The sequence below is a fragment of the Ixodes scapularis genome, unplaced genomic scaffold (assembly GCF_016920785.2).
Source record: "Ixodes scapularis isolate PalLabHiFi unplaced genomic scaffold, ASM1692078v2 PGA_scaffold0__279_contigs__length_252992795, whole genome shotgun sequence".
In the NCBI taxonomy this organism is placed as follows: domain Eukaryota; kingdom Metazoa; phylum Arthropoda; class Arachnida; order Ixodida; family Ixodidae; genus Ixodes; species Ixodes scapularis.
In genome coordinates, this window is record NW_024609835.1 from 217,029,628 (window position 1) to 217,042,117 (window position 12,490).

Consider the following 12,490-nt stretch of genomic DNA (forward strand, 5'->3'; position numbering starts at 1 on the left):
TGGCAGTTTAAACAGCTCGCTCCAAATATTTTCTTGAAATGCATAGGTTTATGGAAATTATTATGTGGATGTTTGCAGACAGTCATGGTGAGACCAATCTTTAGTGCCAAGTGTTCCACTTATTCAGAGTTGGTTGAGTCTGTAAATATTGTAGGTCGCAAATTAAATTCTTATAGTATGCAATGGGCACAATCATCCGTAATGACTAGCTCTACCTAGGGGAACTTTATACGTTTACTACGGCAAGATGGTCTCGCAAAACTAAGTATTTATACTCCGTTTCACCTTCAGTCCGAGCGCAGTGGACGCCACAAGCCATCCCAGCCGATCCAGCGCCGGGAGAAAGTCGCGTGACCTGCCGGTGGGGCGGGGCGACACAGGGAGCTCAAGGTCGCAAGACACTCCCTCAACGCCGCATTGGCTGGGATGGCTCATAGTGTCCGCTGTGCTCGGACGGAAGGTGAAACGAAGTATAGTTTATTCAACTCCTGCACTAACCTTATCTCTAGAAACTTTTTATATTCTTTACGATGCTGAGTTAGGATTCTGGAAGTAGTCTTTCTAGAACTACGCTAGACATTTCCAGTTGATAATTTCTCTCGCAAAGCATTCGTGAGAGCCAAACCCTGTAATATACGGATGGAGTTCCAGAATGATGCGACTGGCAGTTTGAAACATTCGGCACTGTAACAGTAACAATGACATGTCACTTGCCTATGTAATGCTCATTGTTGCAGATCAAACTGCTTTTTCCGTCTGCACTCATTTTCAGTGGACTCATTCAGCGAACTCGCACCCGAGACTGCAGCGCTGGGTTCTGCGAAGTAATTTGCATGAATATAGATGCAACAGGTTTCTTTAAGCGTGCGTCTAACACGTATTCTTCATATTGAATCTGCTACTGTATTCATGACCATGTCCTTAATTGTATCCACATTCCAGCTTATTTTTATTTTGACATTTGAGTTTTCTTCAGTACTTTCCTCAACATCTGTGCTTGTTGGGCCGTACTCAAGACCATACATCTTGTCTTTCTTTATTACATCAATATATAAAACTGTTGATGCCGAGTGAGAATTCAAGGTACCGAATCTGTCGTGCGAGTTAAATAAGAACCAATAAAAAGCTCTACAAAGGAAATTTTGTTAAAGGAGGCTGTATAAGCATTAGAATAGCACATGCCATGCTAAAAAAAAAGAAAATACAAATTCTTGTTAGGTATGCAAGGATGACACTGCTGTGCTGTTTCTGATGTGTCACAAAAAAAATCAGTGCCATACAGTGTTCCTTATGGAAGTACAAACTGTCGAATTCAAAGCCCAGAAGTTTTATTCAAGAATGTTCAATACAAATGTATTTAGAGATCTGAGCCACTGACTCATACATGACTATGTGGCGAACATTCATTTTCATGTGCATTATAGTTTACAAGGTCTAGTCTGCATTGATTTATTGCATTCATGCTGAAACTGGGAGGGGTTCTCTGGGTATGAATAAAGATATAAACATTTCTTAAAATCAAAACATTTGAGAACAGACTATACGGCTCTGCATTGCAGTAGTAGTATTATTTGTAGTCTTTACAGTTGAATGTGAATATTTGACAGAAGTCTCTCAGGTTGGGGCGAAAGAGGGTTAAATGAATGCATTTGATCATTCGCCTTAATTCGGTACCCATCATTTTAACGCCTACGTGGCCTTGTCCTGGGGGGTGACTATGACTAAAATAAGAGGATCTATGTGCTGATCACGAAAGAATATGCTAGCCATTCTAATGTAGCTCTGCCAAGTACTTGATTGTGATTTGTTTTTATTTTCAGCTACTTGGGTGCCTCAAGATCTGGAGATCCTAGTGGCCGCAAGCTTGGACTCAATCTTTTTCTGTGGTCTGGCCAGGACCATGGGGGAGATAATCCCAGCAACAAGAGCATCGCAGTATCTCCCTGCCTATGACTTTCGATCAGCGTCACGACAGGAGAGTCCTCGTACCACCAGGTGTTAGGTATGCCACTTGAAATAAGCATTTTTCTTACCTATTACTAGAACAGCAAAAGCACTACTAAGCCTTAAATGCAAAAAAACATATTCAAATCTTGGGTTGGATGGAGTTCCAATTACAAAAAGGAGTCTGCAGACATGATTAACATGTGAACTTAAAGCCCGCGGATGTAGGTTTGACGGTGTCACAGAAATAACTTCCCGCAGATCGCCTTGTTCGTGCTTTACCCAAACAAATTCTTAAAATAATCATTGTGTTTCGTTGGTGTCATCAATCTTATGTCCCTACCACACCCAGCAGTCGGGACATGTGAACTATAAAAAAACAGGAACTTCCACATTGTCAGCTCTGCAAAGATTTATATAGTAAACAGGGCATAGCACGTTCAGCTTAAGAAAAAAATTCAGTGCAGGCCTATATTCATGGTTCACATATGTGTAATTGCTTTTCATAATGAAGGGAAAACTGCTTAAGTTGTGGCCCACTACAGGCTTTCTATTAGTGTTAAAAAGTGTGGTAGAAAACAAGATTGCGCTTGGAAGACGGGGACATAGGAAGGACAGACACAACAGAGCGCTAACATTCAACTGATTTAATTCAAGAACCTCTGCGTAGAAACGGACTTTGTCACCGCACCACATCTCAACCAATCCGTTCTGCCACGGACCGCAAGTACGCCAACTCCTTATCCGCCAAGTCAATTGACGCCAGACTGACACAACTTGTGCCGGAACTATTTATAGTGTCAGCCTCCATAATCTCGCTAACAGTCCTATCTTTGTGCCTCTCAAGAACAGTAGACGAAGCAAATAATTGTTTGCACCCGCAGTCATGACAGTGACACGACAGATCATCACTGCGAGTGCAAACCATTATTTGCTTTGTCTACTGTTCTTGCTAGGCACAAAGATATGACTGTTAGAGAGATTATGGAGGCTGATGCTATAAATAGTTCTGGCACGTGTTGTGTCAGTGTGGCGTCAATTGACTTGGCGGATAAGGAGTTGGCGTACTTGCGGTCCGTGGCAGGGCCACGGATTGGTTGAGATGTGGTGCGGTGACGCAGTGTGTTTTTACGCTGAGGTTCTTGAATTAAATCAGTTGAAAGTTAGCACTCGGTGGTGTGTGTCCTTCCTATGTCCCCGTCTTTAAAGCGCAATTATGTTTTCTAACGTACCATACCAACTTGCCCAACAATCAGCACTTGTTAAAAAGTGCTATTGTGTTTTAAGCAGCTCGCACCAAATATTTTTTTGAAATACATAGGTTCATGAAAATTATTATGTAGATGTTGGCAGACAGTCATGGTGAGGCCAATCTTTAATGCCAAGTGGTCCACTTATTCAGAGTTAATCGAGTTTGTAAATATTGTAGGTCGCAAATTAAATTTTTATGGTATGCAATGGGCACAATCATCCGTAATGACTAGCTCTACCTAGGGGAACTTCATACGTTTACTATGGCAAGATGGTTTCGAAAAACAAAGTATTTAGTTTATTCAACTCCTGCACTAACCTTGTCTTTAGAAACTTTTTATATTCTTTGCGATGCTGAGATAAGATTCTGGAAATAGTTTTTCTAGAACTACTCTAGATATTTCCAGTTCATCATTTTTCTCGCAAAGCATTCGAAAGAGCCAAACCCTGTGATGCACGGAGGGAATTCACAGAATGATGCGACTGACGGTTTGGAACATTCGGCACTGTAACAGTAATAATGACATGTCACTTATGTAATGCTCATTATCGCAGATCAAACTGCTTTTTCCGTCTACACTCATTTTCAGTAGACTCATCCAGCGAACTCCCACCTGAGACTGCAGCGCTGGGTTCTGCAAAGTAATTTGAATGAATAATGATGCAACAGGTTTCTTTGAGCGTGCGTCTAACACATATTCTTTATATTGAATCTGCTAACTGTATTCATGACCATGTCCATAATTGTATCCACATTCCAGCTTATTTTTATTTTGACATTTGAGTTTTCCTCAGTACTTCTCTCAACATCTGTGCTTGTTGAACCGTACTCAAGTCCATACATCTTGTCTTTCGCTATTACATTAATATATAAAACTGTTGATGCCGAGTGAGAATTCAAGGTACCGAATCTGTCGTGCGAGCTAAATAAGAACCAATAAAAAGCTATACAAAGGAAATTTTGTTAAAGGAGGCTGTATGGGCATTAGAATAGCACATGCCATGCTAAAAAAAAAAAAATACAAATTCTTGTTAGGTATGCAAGGATGACAGTGTTGTGCTGTTTCTGATGTGTCACAAAAAACAAAAAAAATCAGTGCCATTCAGTGTTCCTTATGGAAGTACAAACTGTTGAATTCGAAGCCCAGAAGTTTTATTCAAGAATGTTCCTCAATACAAATGTATTTTGAGATCTGAGCCACTGACTGATACATGACTCTGTGGCAAACATTCATTTTCATGTGCATTATAGTTTACTAGGTCTAGTCTGCATTGATTTATTGCATTCATGCTGAAACTGGGAGGGGTTCTCTGGGTATGAATAAAGAGATAAACATTTCTTGATATCAAAACATTTGAGAACGGACAAAAGGAAGGATCTGAGAACGGTATCTTAGATTCTCCTTTTTCTTACAGTATATCTAATGTTCACTTTATTTCACCTGATGCATTTAGTTTTTAGCGCAGCTGTTAGCACCCGTTTTCGCGTTTCGCGGCGTCGCTGTCGGCGTAACCGCCCAACTAAACTTTACAGGAAATTGAATTAATGTTGTGGTCATGTGACGTTAATATTTCCGCTAAGTCTAGCTGAGAAACTGAATGTTTTTATGGATGACGTGACACGGTCATGCGACGTCATTTTCCCCGCTACTTTTAGCGGAAAAACTGCATTTGTGTTGAGGTCATGTGACATCAATTTCCGCGCTAAATTTATTGGGAAACTTAACCCGCTAAATTTAGTGGGGAAATTCCCCCTAAATGGGAGGGAGCAGAAGAGGAGGAGGGGAGGGGAAGGAGGGGCATACCCTCCCATCTTCCTCTTCTAGAGCTGTACTGTATTTTCTCATTACAGAGAATTGTAAACGTCTCATATTTCATCTCATGTTTTTTCAACTTTTATATTGCAGGTGCGCTTGCAGCACAAATCTGGGTTGTGCTGATCCTCTACGCACAAGTTAGGAACTCCTGAGTGACAAGAGTGGGAGTTTGGTCTGACAGCTCAAGGGACACCATTGTTCAGTATTGAATTTTTAATTATCTTCTTTTGAGCAAAGTTAAGCTTTGCTGCATGCAGTTCTTCTAAAAATAAATACCTGCAACCAAATTTACGAGGTCACGACATTTTGCCTCTGCTCTTAGTGCTCCTGGTGAGCCTCGGATGAGAGCTTACTGGTGTGCAAACATCATAATTGTTTGAAACCACTCACTGATGTAGAGACTTATTGACATCCAGCATTCCAATGAAACGCTGGATATCCACAAGTCTTTCTTGAACAATGCAAGCGGGAAAGGAACCATACAATCATATTGTATTGGGGGACATTCTACAGAGTGTTTTTTTGTATATTTTACAGATTTTTTCCAAAAAAGCCGTAAAAGCTACATTTACGCAGTCTGTACACGTGAGTTATATGGCCAGGGCGGCATAGTATAAAAGGCTAATTTGTAATGATCAGTCGGCTTATTACAGAGATGTGCCAGACTTCTTTCAGAAAACTAGATGGAGGTTCATTCTCGCGTGGTTTTATCCCGCGAATCTGAATATTCCGTTCGTTTTCCACAAAGATATAACTAAACGTGAGAAAACACAAAAAAAAACATCCTACCAATAGTGACATCGTAAGAAGACCTTTCGGCCGCCAAGCGTGTGTCGCTTAAGGGCCGCGCGTCCAGTCGCAAGTTTTCTGGGTATATTCTCCCGCATTGGCACCAGTCGTGACACATTTTTCTGCCCCTTTAAAAAATAGCATGTGCGTGCATATCTTTCATAGGCGCTGAAGATGCGTGAACAAAGATTTTGAAAGCTGCTCTTGTGACGTCGCTCTCTAGGGAAGTGCTTTCAAAGCTCTTTAAAAATGACTCTATGCAGCCTCGATTAATTAAAATAGCAAATAATTTTGATATTTGGTATTCTGGAGGTCAAATGAAGAAGATTTAAAAGTGTTTTCTCAAATACAAAACCGCTTCAGCCTCTCTCTAAGTATAGTATGTTCCTAAAATTTTTAATCAGTGAAAATAGACCCATGGTTCCAATTAGAAACTTCTAAGCATCATCAAAACACACTAAATCAATTTTCTTTGTGAAGATATAAGACAAGAGCAGCATTTTATGGTGTTCTAAAAAAATGGTCAATTTGGACGCGTTTCCAGACTTCGGTTTCTTACCAGAGCGCATCTTTGCACCTACTGTCCTGCTGCCCGGTGGCCGCAGTGCAAAGCCGCCCCCTCGCCTCCCTCGTAGGATGGAGGGAAGCAAGGCGCACGTGTGTTGCGCGTCTAAGCCCCTGGGGAACAGGACCGTGGGCGCAAAGATGAGCTCTGATAAGAAACTGAAACCTAGAAACTCGTCCAAATAAAGCATTTTTACAGAATGCGTAAAATGCTACCCCTGCATTATATCCTTCTAAAAAGAGTTGATTTTGTGATTTTCAGTGACTCAGCAAGTTTCTAATAGAAACCATAGTTTCATTTTCACTAATTAAAAGGTTAATGAACAAATTGTATTTAATTATCTGACTGATCGTTACGACTAGGTCCCTATACTACGTACGCCTGGCCATATAACTCTCCTGCACAAATCGCATTAGTTTAGCTTTCACGGCCTTTCTAAACATATATGTAAAGCTTAAAACTAAATTGCCGTGTACAACAGTGAAAAGGCGAAACCACCACGTTGGAGCCATATGGCTCCAACATGCCGGTATCGCCTTTTCGCTGGTATAGGATGTCCCATATTACGTTATCCATGTATGGTTCCGTCCGCCTACATGGTTCCGCCATAATCCACTACGCCAGTATAGGATGTCCCATAATACGACACGCTTGTATGGTCCCGCCTACCTGTATCGTTCCGCCGTAATCCACTATACTGGAGCTGCCTTTTCGCTTGTATAGGATGTCCCATATTACGGTTACGCTTGTATGAGCCTTTTCCATCATCTTTCCATCATCGATATTTTCCAACAGGGGATAGCCAATGTAAATATAATTTCTTAAGCAAGAAATATATTCCTGAAGAAGTATCTGGAAATTGAAGAACAAACACGCAAAGTTGATAGTGCTTTTCATGCTCTTGAGAACCGTGACCCCCTAATATTCGTTTAACGGATTCCCGTAGTCCGTTCAAATATATAATACGGCGCCACATTAGCTCGTTCAAATGTGCAGAGGTGCGATGTGGACAATAGTTGAAATAAATAAAATTGATACACTTCTTTGGGCTGAAATATGTGATATTTAGCAAATAAAAACTCAGTAGGTGGTTCTTCCGCTCTACCTGTAAACGTTTCAAGCGATAAAAGCACAATTTTGTAGAATAAGAAATACGTTATAGTCAGATGTCGTGGTTGTCCCCCGTGCTCAAATATTTATAATATGTATATATACAATTAGTAATAATACCCATAATATCAGTGATATTCCTTATTTGCTCGGGGGGCACCAGCACTTCAGAAAGGCAATAGCCCCTACCATGTACGCCTGTGGTGCCGCGTCTAGTGATGCGGATTGTGTGGCGCCGTTATATAAAATGCAAGAACGCCATGGTTTTCTGAACTTTGCAAAAAACACTCCCCGAGCCTCGGTTGCTCGTTGAGGGTTCAGGCAAGTCTGCCAGCGAGTCGAGGTAACCTTCGGTGGGCTATTCAATGGACGTTTTGGATGGTAAAGCCCTGGGTGCTTGGTGGCATTCTCGCTGTCTTCAGCGATGGCACCTGCTCTAAGAAGTAGCCGCTTCAATGTATACAGTTGCCACCAACAAGGTATCCAGATGCAGGTCATGGAACTTAGGGACGCATTCAACCCGTACACAGGTAGCACAGCTCATTGGGCTGACATTTTGGTCTTTTTCTGGTATTTGAGGCCTTACAAACCCCGAAAAAACCAAGGAACAACCAAACTGGACCTTCTTTGGCCATAGTCTAAGTATCTTGGCCATAACTCGTCAAACAAATGACAAAGTTAGGCTTCACTGCTAGTAGTTTGGCACTCAACTGGCATATTTGGGCCGAATTCGTCATATAACACTCTTAGAAAAAAGGGTATCGATAGTCCACCCTAAGGGGAGGAACGGTCTTGTAACCTATGTTTTTTTAGAAAGAGAGAAACTATCGTCCCTGAAGCAGGGGGGAAAGTAGTTCCTCTGTCACCTGCATCTAATTATGGCAGCCCCGAATCTACAAAATAAGGTTTAACGAGGACGCTACCTCTCTTGTACGGGACGAGAGGAGCAGCAAATAAAAGCGTAACACGAGCTTTCCGCGAACTGTGTTTATTTCCGAAGCCAGATTCCCCCCAAAGGTACAGAAACTTGCGTTTCGAAAGCAGTTACTCAGTCTCCTCGTCGACAGCACTGCGATGTTAAACGGACACAACCGATACCCAGTTACTTCGCGCACTTTGCGTCTTACCTTTGGTGTTCCTCGAAACTCAATTCTTTCGTCAATCGCACATCACAGAGAATGGAAAACTCAATCCGGGAAACCAAAAGCCCCTCTCGAAAGAACGAACTCGAAGCTGCTGTTTATCGCGTAGCTTGAAACAAGCTAAATCGCTAGCCACCAGATGGCAGGGTCAAGCAGAGTGATTGCAAGAAGCTAGGCTAGGTGGCGCTAGGTACCGCCCAATTCATGTTCTACAAAAAATAATTTGGTTTCTTAAGTGTTACGAGTGTGGGAAAAAAAGAACACACGTCTGAACCCGCGGACGGTCTGCATCACACTACTTCTTTTTCTTATTATTGGCATTGTTCTCTGCCACTATGGTTTCTGGTGGCGCTAGTAGACTCTTAACATTCCTCCCCCCTTTAAAGTGTTCGCTCATTGCTCATGGGGAGTAACGCTGAACGGGCCGTCTGTCTTTTGCACTCCGTCTTAGAGCAACGGGAATCGGTTCAACCATGACGGGTGTGTCGACCATGGTTTGATTTCCTGAAGGGTAGGTTTCCTCTGTCGATGTAGACCTCTCGTCGGGTCGAGCCTGGTTCTGTGAAGTCGGCTACGTCGGTTGCGAAGTCGGTTCCGTCGGTTGAAGCACAGAAGACTGTTCCTGAGGATGGGTATCTGGCTGCGGTGGCTGTTGCATGGTGTTTGGTCGAAGATGGTCACCATGCCGATGCCAAGATGTTCCGTCTGGAAGTTTGAGGTGAACAGAGGAGGCACTCACTGGTCCAACAACGGAAGCGGGCACCCAAGGTGGTCCGGGTCTAAAATTTCTTGCGTACACTTTTGTCCCGGACTCCATCAGTGATACCCGACGGCAACCTTGGTCAGCATGTATTTTCTGCTTGAGTTGCTTCAACTGAACGGTAGTTTTCAGGCTTGGATGCACTAAGTCCAAAGGCGTCTTTATCTTCCTGCCCATAAGCAACTCACAGGCCGCGCGGCCGGTCAAGTCGTGTAATGAAAAAGTACTCTGGCCAAGTGGGTCTTGAAATCGCCTGGTGCGCTTTTCTTTAGCTTGTCTTTGATTGTTTGTACCACTCGCTCTGCTGCTCCATTAGAGGCGGGGTGGTACGGTGGAACCAGAATTCGACGGATTCCGTTCCGACTTAAAAAATCAGCGTATTGGCTGCTGACAAACGCTGGTCCATTGTCGGAGACGATGATGTCAGGCAGTCCATGTTGGGCGAAAACTGTCCTGAATACAGAAATGGTAGCATCTGTCGAGGGTGAACGAACAGGTTGAACCACCACCCACTTGGAGAAAGCATCTACCATGACGAGAAAATAATGGCCCATGAAGGGGCCTCCAAAGTCTACATGAAGCCTAGACCAGGGCTTGTCGGGAAACGGCCATGGAGTAATTGGGATGCCGCGAGGTGACTTGTGATATGTTTGGCAAGTAGCACAGTTTTTTACTTGGTCTGTGATGTCGCTGTCAATTCCAGGCCACCAGACATGGCATCTGGCAATCATCTTAGTTTTTTTCAATTCCAGGATGTCCAGCATGCAGTAGTTGAAGGACTTGAGCCTGCATGAGCTTGGGCACGACTACACGCGATCTCCACAAGAGACAGCCCTCGTGCAGGCTGAGTTCATTGTACCTTGCAGCAAATGGGATGTAGTCTCCTCCCACTGGCAGCGGCGTTCCGGTGAGGACAGCGTGGACAACCTGGGAGATCCCGGGGTCTCTTTTTGTCATTCGAGCGATAGCTGTAGCTGATAGAGCATCAGGGTAGGCCCTGTCAAGCATGAACACGTCGGCTGGCGTCGAATCAGGTCTTTCGTTCGTTGGAAGAGGCAGCCTGCTCAGGCCGTCGGCATGGCCTACCACCCTTCCAGGCTTGTAGGTTAGCTTGAACTGGTAGCTCGAAAGGGTCAGAGCCCACCTTGTAACTCGTGGAGACGCTTGACATGGCACGCCTCCGTCGGAGTTCAACAGTCCGAGGAACAGCTTGTGGTCGATCACTGCTGTGAACGGTCTTCCCCAAAGGTATTGGTGGATCTTGCTTACACCGAAAACCAAAGCCAGGGCTTCTCTGTCCACTTGACTGTAGTTCTGTGCAGCAGGAAGTAGCCGTCTTGAAGCAAACGCTACTGGTCGCTCCACTCCATCACTCCCGATGCGTGCCAGCACAGCACCAACGCCATAAGGCGAAGCATCGCAGGTGAGTAGGAGGTCCTTTTTTGAATCGTAATGCACAAGAATGGGTGCAGTTGTCATGAGTTTCTTGCTTTCAGCGAAAGCTTGCTTTTCTTCCTTTCCCCACGACCATTTCTCGCCTGCCATCAGTAGAAGGTGCAGTGGCCGTAACGTAGACGAAATGTTTGGCAAGAAACGTCGGTAAAAGTTGAGCAGTCCAAGGTAGCTTTGAAGCTCTTTCACGTTGCAAGGAGCAGGAGCGTTGACGATCGCGTCCACTTTGTTTGGGCTTGGAGTGAGTCCCTGCTTGCTAATGATATGGCAAAGGTACTCTACTTCAGGCTTGAAAAATTGGCATTTCTCCAACTTCACCTTAAGGCCAACATCTTGAAGCCTCTGAAGAACAGACTTGAGGTTCTTCACGTGGTCTTGATCGTCAACTCCCGTGACAGTGATGTCGTCGAAGTAGACCGCAACGCTTGGTAAGCCACGGAAAAGATTTTCCATTTCTCGTTGGAATATTGCTGGAGCAGAAGAAACTCCAAACGGAAGTTTTGTATACTTGAAGAGACCCATGTGGGTGTTGATGGTCACAAACTTGCGACACTCTTCAACCAGGGGCACTTGCTGGTACGCATCTCGCAAATCCAGCTTTGTGAACTTGGTTCCCCCCCACAAAACAGCCCACAGTTCTTCGACGCGTGGAACTGGATAGGTCTCTAGAAGAGACACAGGATTTACTTTTACTTTAAAGTCCCCACATATCCGCACTCGACCATCCTTCTTTTGAACAGGGACGATGGGAGCTGCCCAGTCAGATGTCTTCACTGGCTCAATGACACCCTCACGTTGTAGTCTCTGGAGCTCTTGGGTGACTCTATCACGTAATGTAAATGGCAGTGGACGGGGCTTGCAGAATTTTGGCGGAGCCCCTGGAGTCACAAGGATCTTCGCATAAATCCCCTTGAATGTGCCCAAACCTTCTTCGAAAACTGTAGAATACTGACCTATGAGGTCCGCAACATTAGACAGGTTGTTCACTGGCTCAAGTCCTTTGAGGCTCAGGCCCAAAGATTGAAACCAGTTGAGACCAAGCAACGTAGGTGAAGTACCAGAGGTGATAAACAGCGGAAGAACCTCACTGTGACCTCGGTAACTGACGTTGACATTTGCCTTGCCTTTCACTTGCTCGAGGCCTCCAGAAAATCCTCGCAGAAGGACGCTCGAAGAATCCAACTTGACATTGGGAAATTCTGCTTGAAACTTTTCTTCAGGCATCACCGAAATGCTCGCACCGGTGTCTAATTCCATGGAAATTGGTTTACCGAAGAGTTCAACCGTGATCAGAAAAGGTGGTACTGTTGATGCTGTACCCAGGTGCCACATGTCGTAGGCGTCAGCTTCCACAACCTGACAAAGATCTTGCGGGGACATGTCGGCGTGCAGTGTGTTCACCCGAGCAGATAGAGTTGATCTTGACTGATCCCGATGAGCTCTTCCGGAAACATTTGAATTGGGCGGGTTCCCACTCTTCTTCGAGTTGCACACAACAGAAAGGTGCCCTCGCTTCTGGCAGTAGTGACACGTAGAATGAATGTGTCGGCACCGAGATGCCAGGTGGCTTTTGTCTCCGCAGACGATGTGTCTTTCGCCGCGTGCATTATCTTGTGTGTGGAAAGAACGCTTGTACTAGCTTGAGCTTGACAGAGCTCAC